This window comes from Nicotiana sylvestris, chromosome 1, assembly GCF_000393655.2.
Source record: "Nicotiana sylvestris chromosome 1, ASM39365v2, whole genome shotgun sequence".
Lineage (NCBI taxonomy): Eukaryota > Viridiplantae > Streptophyta > Magnoliopsida > Solanales > Solanaceae > Nicotiana > Nicotiana sylvestris.
This window is the reverse complement of record NC_091057.1, coordinates 178,739,142-178,753,775: the sequence shown is the minus strand read 5'-3', so window position 1 is coordinate 178,753,775 and position 14,634 is coordinate 178,739,142. Positions and strand designations below refer to the sequence as shown.

The 14,634-nt window shown below is 38.7% G+C and overlaps 1 long non-coding RNA gene across 1 annotated transcript; it reads right to left on the bottom strand.

Annotated features, from left to right (window-relative positions):
- Positions 1–5,739: 5,739 nt before the first annotated feature.
- On the bottom strand, positions 5,740–7,830 carry LOC104245493 (uncharacterized). The gene is made up of 2 exons (XR_715750.2): positions 6,455–7,830; positions 5,740–6,137 (listed from the first exon to the last, which is right to left on the bottom strand). It is a non-coding gene; the product is annotated as an uncharacterized lncRNA (long non-coding RNA).
- Positions 7,831–14,634: the final 6,804 nt, after the last annotated feature.

The window sequence follows — 14,634 nt, the reverse complement described above, 5'->3', positions numbered from 1 at the left end:
CATAGGGTCTCCACTCCCTAGTCGCCTTTTGCCAACATAGGGTCTCCACTCCCTAGTTGAGATTATTTTAGACATATGGTCTCCATTCCCTAGTCGCCTTTTGCCAACATAGGGTCTCCAATCCCTAGTTGAGATTATTTTAGACATAGGGTCTCCACTCCCTAGTCGCCTTTTGCCAACATAGGGTCTCCACTCCCTAGTTGGTTTTTTTAAACACAGGGTCTCCACTCCCTGGTTGATTTTTAGTATAGTTATAGGGCTTCACTCCCTAATCTCTTTCTCTTAAAGATACGCAATCTTGATTTTATTACTTTCAATAAAGAAATAGTTTAGATTTTTGTTACAATAACTCACAAAATTTTCCTAGTGAAAACTGGGGCAAAAAATTTCGTTTGTTTGTTTATTTTGGTGTCTGAGTAGGTTTTACCTCGAGGCACAGGAATCGAGACGACCAAAAGAAGTAGTCTCAATCGTGAATAAAAGGAAAAAGAAGAAAAGAAAAAAAGTGAATCCAAAGTGCAGAAGCAGAGAAAAGATGTGGACTGCTCAAGACATAATTAAAGTCACAAGCTTTGCATGCCCCATCTTGACCTGAAAAAACTGAAGAAGAACGGACTAGCACCTGCAGCTAACAAGCATCAAGATCCAGATCAGAGTCTGCATGAAGAACCAACCAAGACTCAAGATCAAGCTTCAGAAGACTCATAAATAGAAATTTTGTAACTCGTAGCTGATAGGATTAGTTAGTCTTTTTAATTTTTGATTTTGATGTAATGACAGGACCACGAAACGGAACCTCGACGGCACCTCGATCGGCTCTCAACCTCGGTACTCCATCACCTCATTCACTTCTGAATTACACGTGGTCTTATTCCTTTATAGCCAAGGATATGTAGGCAGCTCAGATACCAGGGCTCGGTCACATTCTCCTTTCTTTTGGTCTCCTTAAATAAGGGTCGGGGTCAAAAAACTTGTCTCGTCATTTTTCGTCTGAAAACTCTTTGTGTTTCCAGTCAAAGAGGGGCAGCTGTAGATATGTGATTTTTGACCCTCCCCAAGATTTTTTATATTTTAGCACGTAAATATTTAATTTAGGCCTAATATAACTATTTCAACTAATTTTGACTCTTTTACTTTATTTTATCACAAGAAAATAAAAATTACAAAAAAATAGTTTCATTAATGTTTTGTAGTCATTTTTTTTAATCTTGAAAAATACCAAAAAATAGTTTTGTTTTAACTGTCAGTCTTATTTTAATAGTTATTTTACTTAAGTAGGATTAATTAATAAATGAGATCGTATTTTAATCTCGTTCGCGGGAAAAGAATTAAACTTGGGCTCGAGCAACTAATTTTTAGGCCTAATTTTTTGACCTAGTCCATAATTACTAAGCTCATAATTCCTAGGCCCATACCCATAGCCTAATTCCTACCCCTATACAATAGTACTTAATACCTAAATATAGACCTACGCCGAAAACCCCATCTTATCCGCCGTTTCTTCAGCTGAGACAACAAAAATACCCAACCTCCTATCCTATCTTCTTCTTCAGCCTTCTGCCATGGTTTCTTCCAAACAAAAAACGACCAACACACACACACAAGAACACAAACCCCAGCAGCTATGAAACAGCTCAAAAGCAGCTCAGAAAAGCAGCGAAAATCATGCTGCAAAACAGGTCCAAAAGCTGCTAAAATCAGCCCCAAAATGCACCCTTAAACCTACCAAAATACCATTAAAAACACCTTGAAGCATTCTCCTTTTTCACATAAAACATCAGCGAAAATAACCCATTTGAGTCGAGATTATCGAGGCCATTGTTCGAGTTCGCCGGACGTATATCCTAGTTCTTGTTTTTGTTTTCTGCAAAGTTTGTCGATGTCAGATTCCTTTGTACAAAGTTATTATTGAAAGCTAAAGAAAGGTCTGTTTTCACCTATTGTCCTCATCTTTAATGTTTCTTTTATTCATTTTTCTCTTTTAAATTTCATGTTTTTCGTTGATTTTTTTTATTTCTTTGTTCATTTCCTCGTGATTGCTTTGATTTAGTTGTTTCTTTGTCTTAGTTAAAGTTTGATCCATGTTAGTCTGCTGTTCACTTAGATAATTATTAGATATTATGGAGTTTAATCTAAGTATTTGATAAATTGGAACCTACCACTGGTTTGTTTTCTTAGAACAAATAGGTCAGTGTTTGGTTTTTCAAAGTTGAAGTGGGTCATGTGCTTTTCACTGGATATTGGATTTAGGCTGATTTGAGCCACTAAGTGGACCAAGTTGTATTGGGCTTGAATTTGATTAATTGATCAGCCTATCATTTAATTCGTAATTGTTAAATAAGTTTGAGATGCCTTTTAGCCCGTTAATAATTTGTAATGTAGATGATCTTATCAAATATAATAATAGTTAAAATCTTCATCCACAAATAAAATTCATAACCCATGGCCCTCACATTAATAACAATTAGTGTAGAAAGTATTTTGAATAATCGTAGTTTGCTTTAGGCTCGATTTAGACTAGTATTGTGATTATGTATACGTTCGCGTAACATAATTGCGAATTTATTTCTAAAAGTAACTCGAGGGATGCGTTCGCACAATTTCAACCAAACTTTTTCTTAAAAATAAACAAAACGTTATTGATTGTAGACACGTTCGCGTGACATTATTTTTTATGCGCCAAAGGAAAAGAGTATACGTCCGCGTAACTCAATTCTTAAATTGCGAATAATCAAGCAAGTAAAAAGCGGTAAAAGGTAAAAATGTACATAGGTTCTAAGATGAGCAATTAAAGAATTAATTCAAGCCAAATGTAGTCAATAAAGCGACCGTGCTAGAACTACGGGACTCGGGGAATGCCTTACACCTTCTTCCTGGTCAATAGAATTCCTTACCCGAATTTTATTTTCGCAGACCAATAATAATAGAGTCAAATCTTCCTTTGAATAGGGATTCAAATAAAAGGTGACTTGCAACACCGACAAAAATCAATTCCAAGTGGCGACTCTATAAATAAAATAATTCATATTTCAAATTTGTCATTTTAATTGAAAAAACTCTTTAACCCACAATCCATAACATATCTATATCTTTTGGATGGGTAAAAATGGGTATGACAGATGGAATACATCGAGCACTCCAAGCTTGGATAGAAGGAACTGATGTTGAGTAGTTCCCAGAGCTTTAGTTAACAAATCTGCTAGTTGGTGTTTGGCATTGACATGCTCAGGCACTATCAACCCTTCTTTGATCATGCCTCTTACAAAGTGGCAGTCAATTTCAATGTGTTTCGTCATCTCATGATAGATGGTGTTGGAAGCAGTCTGTATAGCTGCTTTACTATCACAGAACAACTTCACAAGTGTGGTGACAGGCATATTTAGTTCTCTCAGCAACCTTGTTATCCATATTACCTCTGAGACTGCAACTGCCATGCTCCTATACTCTGCCTCTGCTGAGCTTCGACTCACAGTGTGTTGCTTCTTTGATTTCCATGATATGATAAAGTCCCCTAGTTTTATTATGTAGCCAGTCACAGACATCTAGTGTTTGAGCAGGCTGACCAATCATTATCACAAAATGCAGTCAGCTCTGTGCAAGGATTGTTTTTCAGCAAAATCCCTTGACCTGGTGACCCTTTCAAATACCTAACCAGCCTAAGTGCTGCTTCCCAGTGTGAAGTTTTAGGCTGTTGAATGAATTGGCTTAGGACCTGTATAGCAAAGCTAATATCAGGTCTAGTGATGGTTAGGTAGAGTAATTTCCCAATGAGCTCCTGATAAGGAGTAACATTTGGAAGTATAGGATCTGTGATACCTCCTTATGTTCATCATAATCTACAGTAGTAAACTTAGCATTTACTTCCAAATGTATGTTCACAGGCTTAGCTCCACTCAAGCCAACATCAGAGATCAACTCAAGAGTGTGTTTTCTTTAATTGAGCAATATAACATTATGTGATCTGAAAACTTCAATTCCTAGGAAATACCTTAATTCACCTAGGTCTTTGACTTTAAAATTATTGTGCGATGTACTCTTTGCTTGGTCAATTATTCTTCTGTTATTCCCAGTAATGAGTAGATCATCTACACACACTAAGACAATGACTAGTTCCTCACTTTCCTTCTTTGTGAACAAAGAATGATCATATGGACTTTAAATGTACTTGGCTGATTGTAGTTCATCTGTGAGTTTGATATTCCACTACCTAGAGGCTTGTTTTAAGCCATATAGTGACTTCAACAGCTTACATACTTTATACTCCCCCTACGTTTGAAACCCCTGAGGTAAATCTATATAAACTTCCTCTAATAGGTCACATTGTATGAAAGCATTATTTACATCCATCTAATACATAAGCCAATTCCTTGAGGCTGCAACATTGATCATTGTTCTGACAGTCACCATTTTAGCAATTGGTGAGAAAGTGTCATGATAATCTAGGACTTCCTGTTGAGTGTAGCCTTTTGCCACAAGTCTGGCCTTGTATTTGTCTACTTCTCCATTTGGTTTGTATTTGATTTTGTACACCTATTTTGATCCAATTGCCTGCTTTCCTTTAGATAGGTCTACCAATTCCCAGGTCTGATTTTGTTCTAAGGCAAGTGACTTCCTGTTGCATAGCTTCAATCCACTTTTGATCTTGAGATGCTTCCTTAAAATTCTTGGGCTCTGTGGGTGTTGAGAACAAACTTATGTATTCTTGATAACCAATGGACAAGTGATCATACTCCACATAGTTAGTGATGAAGTATAAGCAAATATGGGCATTGCTTCTAGAAGTTACATAATCTTTAATCCATATTGGTGGCTTGATAATTCTCTTGCCTCTGCTACTTTCTGCAACTGCTTCAGTAGTAGCAGGTTCTTCTGTAGTTTGAGGCTCTTCTGCCATTGATTCAATCTCTTGTAATGAAGTATCAGGTGCCTCTATTGAATTATCAGCATCTGCAGGATCTTCAGCATGTTAAGAAGTTGATGTGCTATCTGTTGCATTTATCTCATGATTGTAAATGATGGGAGGTTTAGCTTCTGTTTTCTCTATTGGTTCTTCTGCTGCTGTTGCACTATTATTGTTATGTTGCATCACAGGAGGGTGGTCTGGTGGTGATGGTGCATCATTTACTTGCATGAATATGACTTCCTCCTCATGTTCAACTGGCATGGCTCTGAAAGGAAGGATACTTTCTCTGAAACTTACATCCCTGCTAACAAAAAAGGTTTGGAATCCAGATCAAATAGCCTATATCCCTTTTGAACCTTAGAATACCCCATCAGCACTGTCCTTCTTACATTTGGGGCTAGTTTGTCACCCCTGGGAAAGCTGCTTGCACATCATATACAACCAAACGCCCTTAGGTGATCTAGCCTAGGTTCTTTACCATAAAGCAATTCATAGGGTGTTTTTCCATCTAGTACAACAGTAGGTATTTTATTCATCAAATAGACTGCAATTTTCACACACTCTCCCCAAAACTTAACTGGAACTGAACTATGTATTTTAAGAGCCCTTGTTACCTCTAAGATATGTCTATGCTTTCTCTCAACTATTCTATTTTGTTGAGGTGTATAGATACAACTACTTTGATGAACTATGCCAAAGGAAGATAACATCTCATTACATTGTGAACTAAAAAAAATTGTGCCATTTTCTGATCTCAGTACTTTTACAGAAACATCAAACTAATTTTTGACCATCACTAAGAAGTATTTAAGTACAATTGAAACTTCACATTTGGATTGAATCAAACAGATCCAAGTATATTTGCTGTAATCATCTACTATAGTAACAAAATATTATTTTTTGTAAAATGTAGCCTTTCTATAAGGTCCCCAAATATCAACATGAATCAATTGAAAAATACTATTAGATTTACTCTTACTAACAGGAAAGCTTAACCTGATGCCATTGGGCATACTGAACAGTTCTCATGTACTGTATTATTGACTTTATTCTTTAAGCTAGGAATATGTTGCATAGAAACTATTGATGGATGCCCCAATCTAAGATACCATAGTTCTGATTCATTCACTTCTCCAGTTATTGTTGCTCCTACTGTGGGTTTGAACTCTCTTTGTAGAATATAAAGACCATTACTCTCTTTACCAATCTCTATTACCTTGCCATTGTAGAGTCCCTGAAACACACAGAAGTTAGGGAAAAAAGTGACTTTACACAACAATTCCTTGGTTAACTTTGACACTAAAAGCAGATTGAATTTGTAATCTAGGACATGTAGTACATTTGTGATCTTTTGACTTCCTAAAATCATTGTACTTGTTGCACATGCTATGGAAGATCTATTTCCTGTTGGCACATGCACTTTACTGTCTTGTTATTTTTCTAAGCTTCTTAGTTCATCTAACAGTTCCTTGCATGGCGTAATATGACGAGATGCTCCAAAATCAGTTATCCATTTACAAGTATAGGTACTAGATAATAATATAACAGTACCTGCCATCACATTTGAGGTGCTATCATTTGATGGTGGCTTGTTTATGAGGTCCATCAACTGTGAGTATTCTTTCTTAGTGAAGAAATGTCCTTGCAGCTGAGTTCCAGTAGTTGCATTATTGGCATATGGTTTGAATCCTCCACTAGGATGTGCTCTGCCACCCTACTGGCCTGTAACTCCACCAAATTGTCCAGTTTTCTTCTTACTCTTAAAACCTAGGGGATAGCCTACAATTTTGTAGTAGTTTTCCTTCAGATGACCTTTATATCCACAATGTTCACAAATCAACACTGTGCCTTTAGGTTTTAATCCTTGTGCCCTTCCTGCTAACACAGTGAGTGGATCCCTCTGTGTATCTACCACATCAAGTGTTCTTTGGCTTTCCTCTTGTAACAGAATTGCACATGCTTCATTAATAGTAACTACTGGTCTCCTTGCTAGTATGTTACTCCTCACATTCCCATAGCTTTTATTCAAGTCCATAAGGAACTGCAACACACACTAAGACTTTAGATGTTCAAATGAAGGTCTTGACTCTTCACAATCACAACAAGAAATTGGGGACAAAACATTCAATTCATCCCATAGATATTTCATTTTAGTGTAATAGCTAGTCACTGAATCTGTTCCTTGTCTCATCATTGCAATCTCAAACCAAAGGTAATAGATCCTTGTTAGGTTTGAACGATCAAATCTCTCTTGAAAATCATTCCATACCTTCCTAGCATCTGAGGCATAAACGATCCCTGACATCAATTGGTTCGAAACTGTACTTCCAATCCAAGACAGTACTATCGCGTTGCATTTTTTCATTGCTGAACCAATTCACCTATGTACCTACTTTTAGTACAGGAACCATCTACAAATCCAATCTTACCTTTTCCTCTCATAGCTAGATTCATTGCCCTGCTCCACAGGGCATAATTTTTTGGCCCTGTGAGCTTAATTGGGATTAAAATTAGTCCGGGGGTATCTCTTGCTTGAAGAAATAGCGGGTGATTATGGTCGAGCGAGCTTACCTCGTTTCAATCCATGTCTGCCAAAAATTGTTTCAATTTCGCCGGAGCTTCACGCCGGATCAGATCCTCACGATCGCCGCTCTGATACCATGAAGAATTTGTGACAGAGATGAAGCTTTCACTGCTCTATCAATGGAGCAGTGAATTAGGGCACATGCAGAGAAGATCTTTCTAGAATCTGAGATTGGGAAATGAAGAAGAAGGAGTAATATTTTCTTATTGAGCTGAAGAGTACAATGACTGCTTGTATAGATGAAGCAGCTAGACCTCACGTGTACTACATGTGCAACTAACTGCTCTTAACAGTACTTTTAACAACCTCTTAACAGTAATAACAAACCTCTAATATAACTAGACTTTAGCCACAGTTAACTCAACTGAGTTACCAACTATTTCAATAATTTCTATCTATAATTTTTTCCTTTCTTACTTTTGTACCCGTCATTTTAAAGGAAAAGAGGTCAAACCTTCCTTTGTCTAACTTGGAACTTGGAAGTAGTAACTGTGTTTTAAGGGGGTGGGGTTGCTCGGTGAGAACTCTATTTTATGTCCGTATATAATGATTTGAAAACACCGTCTCGTCACACATAATACAGTCAAGATGCATTATACGTATAAAATAAAATACTTTTGCTGAGTGAGGTAAGGCATGAAGCTTCCTTTGGATGGGTATTATAGCAACAACAACATACCCGTTATATTTTTATATGTGAATATAGCGAGGATAGTTTGTATAAATACTTTACTTCTACCTTGTCGAAATAAAAATATTGTTTCCGATAGACCCTCGACTAAAAAATGTGTATTATAGCAAATGGAAAGAATTTCTCCGGTCCGTGTCCTCAATTTCTTTCACAAACTTGTTTCTTCACTCTCACAGTCATAGTATGTGTACACGCGTAAATTGCTTCTAGTTTCCCACCTGCCATATTCATTCCCAACATAAGTTGACGGAGAAGAGACGGGATAATCTTGCAGGTGAAGATCTTCATGAAACAAAATGTTAATTTATATAGGCAAAATGGAGGAATACCACAAGGTGTCATAAACTAGTACGTGTATAACTTGGGACTCCACTATTGATAGCAAATAATTATCGGCTGGGAATAAATTCTTACCCTATATCACTTGAACTCTAATACGTACATACGGACATATCTGATGTAGGATTTGCATGGGTAAGCATCTGGTGTACACATGTGCGCAGAAATTTTTGTAAGCAATGTCGAAATTTATAGAAGAACTGAAATATAATTTTAATTATCATACTTTTACACAAGAAATAGCCTTAGTCTATTAATTTTGTTGAGTATTAATTTAGAAAAGGTCACGAGTTCAATTTTACTTTATCACAATTTTTAACTAAAAAGACTCTCTGAAATATTTACAAAAGAAAAATGTTCTAGTTGAGGTTTGAACCTTTGACCTCTTAGAGCAAATTTAAGTATATAACAAATACGCCAAGATACAATTTATATTAAGTGATGTCATTTTTTCTATTTATCAGTTTCCATACAGTATTAATATATATATTTAGTAAAAAATTTCGACGGAGCGGCGTCACTTAAGCATGCATTCACCCATGGGTGTATATTTGTGCGGGTATTTAAAGGAATTTGTAAAAAAATATTAATCACACATAGCGGTGGCACACATGCGGATCGGATCGGGATCAGATATGAGTGGGTCGAAATTAGATAATGCAAAACAGATAAAATATCTTATCTGACCCATATTTAATACGGATAGAAAATGGATTAACTGGGGGATAATATAGATATCCATATTATCTATGGCTTCTTGAATATGATCACTTTTGGGAGAATTCCTAGTCTATCAAACTTGAAAAACTCCTAATTTGAGTATATGCAAATGTAAATGTTAAACCCATTAATTAACCATTTTTTAAGTGGATAACATGAATCTTCTCCATATTTGACCAATTTTTAAAAAGTTCACTATCCAACCTATTTCTTAGAGAAAAATATGGAGGGATTACTGTTTTTCCACTCTATTTTGCCACCACTAATCACATACGTCAAAATGTGATCGTATAGAAAATGTGAAGGATAGAGAGGAAGTGAGATCAGTTGCAGAGAACAAAATGCTTCTTCATTTCTGTGTAGAATTAGAATGATCTCAGATGATTACATTGATCACTAACTACCTCTATATATAAAGCTAGCTACCTCTCTACTCTATACATATACACAGCACTACATACACCTAACTAACCGACTAACAGTAAGTTAGTTATAACTTAGATTATGTACACTTTAGTCCCTGAAGTTTCCAGTGCTTCACGTTGGCTCAACATAGATTACCTAGCTGGCTGGGTGTTCAAAGAAATATTGGTTCTTGGAGACATAAGTCACAATGGGCATGTCAGATGATAAAAAGCAAATCCGATAGTAATTGTTACGTTGTGTGTTTGCTATGCTCATACACATCATTTGGCGTGAGAGAAAACTTGATAAGCTAGGACGATCTGATGCAGGCCTAGTCTGTCGAGAAATTGTTTTATACTCCACATGCATATCAAGGGCAGAAGAATGGCGCAGACCACTTTGATCACTTTGAATAGTTTTCTTGAATTGATGTAATGACGTGGTTGATGCCTTTAAATCCTGATTCTAGTCTTTTAAATAGAGTAGGTGTTTACCTTAAAAAATGGATAACAATTGAATTTATACGTGGTTTTAAGTATACACAGATTAATTCAATACAAACGATAAATAGCGTTAGATTAAACAGATAAAGAACGTAATAAATTGTCAAACCAGTTAGGGGAGTGACCCCGAACTCAATAACAGTGTAGTGAAATTCCTGTCTTCGATCCCGGGCTCCCACTTATGAAGAACTGGTGAATAAAAATAAGAACTTTGAATAACAGAGAAAATAAGAGTATATTGCCTTGATATGTGTGTTACAATGTGCCTATGAATAGTTAGTTCTCCCCTTTATACAGTAGGGGTTTTTACCCTAAGTACAATGCTAAAAAGGTAAAAATCTTCCGTTTCGATGATCACTGATTTTTCGCTGATACGAGCCGAGATTCATGCTCTGATATCCGGTTGGGTACGAACATCACGATACGTTGTTAGTCGTGTACAGGGTGATGCTCTCCAAAGTCTCAACCCTTAAATCGGACCTCGAGGATATGGCCCCCACATCCCGAGGGCAGGTGTTTGCCCAAGCCCTAATACGAGGGGTTCTTCATTCTGACTCCAATATGTTACTGTCATCTTCCCGCTTCGCTTGGCTCACCGGGATGTCGAGTTATGCAACGGGCTCGATTTTACCCGTATACAGCTGGTCCTCTCGTTTCTGAGAGAGTAGGCTAGCTGAAACGATGGAAAACAATTGATGACCCAGGTTACTTCCTTCGTACGTTACGACGGGGAACCAAAACGTCCCATCAATTGCGTCGTTCTGACTTTAGACACATGTCACTCATCAGCAGGTTGCCTCCGAATGCGAAGCATCAGTGATAATAGGCTAGATGTATGTAATTTGGCGATTGTTTATGCCCCAGCTTGATTATGTTTCACTGTGATAATATAGTTAAATGATGATAAATTGGCTCACATTGCAGGAGTGAGTAGCACGTATGAGGACTTAAAACGGTGATTGGAGCTAAATTGAAGCAAGAAAAGCCCCTAGGAGCTGAGTACATGGGAAGACGAGAAAAAGAAGAGAGGAAATGAAGACCTGGACTAGCGCGGCCACTAGCGCGTCCATTAGCGCGACCGCACTAGCCCAGATGGTCGAGGCAGAATGATAGGGCATATGTGCGGTCACTAGCGCATCCATTAGCGCGACCGCGCTAGCCCAATTCCGGAAAAGTAAATTTCAGGGGTAAAATTGGAAGTTCGGGGGCAAATCTACTTAACCTATAGAAGGTCTAGCTCGCCCAAGAGATCATGATCAAGGTTTTCATAGCTTAGTTCAAGGCAAGGAGAGGCAAGGAGGATAATTCAACATCGAGTTCTTCCTTTCTTCCTTTTGTTTTTACGATCTGTGATGAATTTGAATATTGTTATGATGAACCCTAGTATGAGTAGCTAAATATTTAGTCTAAGGTTTTGATGGAACCTATTGAAGGATGAACTTCTTGTTATGTTAATATAGTTTGGTTTAATCTCTATTTGTTCAACTACATTTTTTTTGTAGTTAGTTGATAGGATCCTTAATTAGTTGTGCCTATTTAGTGTGCATAACTCGGGAGAGAGTGCATAGTTAGGTAATTATTGAACAACATCACTCCCAAAGTATATGAGGGATCAATAACTGACGGTTTAAAGGCGGGATTAGGGATAACGAAGCTTTGGGTGCAATCTAAAGTGAGCTGTAATAACCAAAGCCAGCTAGCGTATCTCGGGAGAGTGCGTCTAGTAAATTATTGTGATTACTCGGGAGAGATTTATGGTAATAAGAGTGCTCATGATTGATAGAGACAATTAGGCAAATCTATGTGAACCATAACCAAAAGGGATTCCATCAATAGGGAAAATCATAACCTTAAAACCTTATCTTGATTGTTTACAACTTAATCATAGTTAGTTTTCAGTGGCTTATTTACATTCATTCTTAATTAGTAGAAACATTTTCAATCGTTATTCAGAACGTTTGGGAAGTTGATTCCGTGGAATTTAGTAAGTCTAACGAGAGTAATTGATAGGTTAATTCCTTGTGGGTTCGACTCTGGGCTAAATGCTCAGATTATAATTGCAACGTCTGCGTGTCCTTTTTATAAGGCATAGTTGGGCGTGATCAATCAGCTGTTTTCCTATAAAAGCCTCCTTCCTTTATACTTTTCTATTTTCCGATCAAACCGTAATATTCGAGCCATCAACTATCATCAAAAACTTCTTCATATCTTTAAATCTTCATCCTTGTTCTTCAATCTTCATAGCAATCTCCAGATTCCTACCTAAAATTTCTTCAAATCTTCATACCCTGTTCTTCATCTTCAAAACCCGTTTCTCCAAAAATTCGTGTTTATTTCTTGAATTTTCAAACACTCCCCCAGATGATAATGGCAAAAACATTGAAATTGTTCCTCAACAAGTTGCCTCTTTGTCTTCTCAACCGGCCATTGGTATTGAAGTGTTTAACCCTGAGGTGGTTGTCCTCGAAACGGCCCCCCATTGAGGCTGCTAATGAACCGGCCATCGAGCCTTCCTTAACGGCTTTTATCCCTGGGGGCTGCTCATTTGCAGACGACTTCAAGGTCGAGAAGCCTTCTTGCAAACAGGACCGGGGTGAAGGGGTCTCGAGATATATATGTTACGTGACTGAGGACGTTCTTTCCATAGTTCGTAAGGACTGCGGTTGGGAAGGAAAGGATGTGGTAGTCCCCAAGACCGAGGACGGTGTTACTACCCATGTGAATAGGTACTTAAGGGTTTACACTTATCCCTTCACATTGGGCCCGGTGGACCCGATCAGCCTAGAATTTTTCAAGAGGTACGAAGTGTGCCTCAGGCAGATCCATCTATCACTATGGAGGATCGTGACCTTCCTTTGTTATTTCTTGGACAAGACCGAATATCATCGGTTCACGATCTACCACTTGCTTCAATTATACAATCCTTGGATGTTCCGAGGGGGACTGATCAAGCTCACATGCCGGGCCAGCAAGGCCCCCTTCTCCACTATCGATGAAGACCGATACTGTGGCTAGTAGGGATGCTTTGTCCGAGTGAAGACCGAGGATTTGATTCCCCCCCCCAGAATACATGCCATTTTTTAAGGAATGGAATGCGTCTCATAAGTGAAACTCCTTAATTAAAATTTCTTCTTCTTTTATTTTGATATTCTCATTTATGTTTGTGGCTGTGCAGCCGTTGCCCGAATTCCGAATGCGGTCCTCTGGTTAATGGAATAGATCGAGGACATCTGTACTCAGATGTCCTACTTTGATCGCACATGGTGCGGACTCTCAAAGGGCCAATGGGAAGCTTGTTCTCATGGTAAGGTCTCTTTTCGAATAGCCAACATTAGGTCTCCGCTTTATATTATATTAACCCCTCTTCTTTATCAGTGTAGGTTTGCCTAAGACCTCTGAACATAGGCCTTCGGAAGGGGACGAAGATGTGCCCCCGCCCATTGATTCCTCTTTTGCTGCCACAGAGGGAAAGAAAACCCTCGGGTTCCCCAAGCTTCGAGGTGAAAATATCGAAGAAGCAGGTGCTCCGCAAGCCCAGGAGGGGCTCCAGTTATCGTGTGCCTGCCTCCGACTCCCTCCTTCTAATTAGGGACGAGCCGAAGGAAGAATTTTTCTTCGTAACTCATGGGACAACCACCTATCCCGGGGATTGGGAGGCATCCGAGGGGGAGACTCGCGAGATCGATTCCCCTCCAACTTAGAAAACCGATGTGGATCCTCGGGAGAAACTTCCCAGGATGCCAGTTCTGGACCGAAGGGAGTGCCCGGCAAAGTTGAGATCTCAGGGATGCCCTCTTACACCGAGTCTATCCTCGACGAAGCCTAAGCAAGGAAGGAGAAATCTAACAAAGGGGCTCATGGCGTGGATGATCCCCTTCGTTCCTTTTTTACGGCGTGGACACATCTGTCTTGGAAGACTACTCCGGGCTGGGTGACCTGGAAGTGGCAAGAAAGAATCCGTCTTCAGAAGTCAGAGGGCTTAACTTGAGCCCAAAGTTAGTCAACCAGTTCTCCGCCCCGAGTGCGGACCCCAGCCGTAAGAGATCATTACGATATTTTGACCTTTGACTTAGTCTTTGATATTTCTCATGTCTTCTTTCTTTTACCCTTTTGCAGACCTCGGTACTCCATCACGAAAGCTTTCTTCGATACTGGATTGAGGTTAGCCAGCTCGAGGCTGAGGTCAAGGATCTTGCTAAGAAAAGAGACGTGTATAAGCTAGCGAGAAACACAAAGGGGTAGTTAAGAATCTCTAGGACGAGCAGGACATAGCTCAGAAGGAGCATGCCGACTTAGTGGAAAAGGTAAAAGTTTTCAAAGTTAGCAATGAAGACTTAGCCATGGAGACTAACAACCAAACACCCTGTAGGTTCAGCAGAAGATTGACCGGATCGATCAACTCCGAGACGAAATGAACGAGGTCCAAGCCATGGTCGATGGTTGGAAGATCAAAACGGATCGTCTCGGTTCGGAGAAGGAAGCTGCCAAG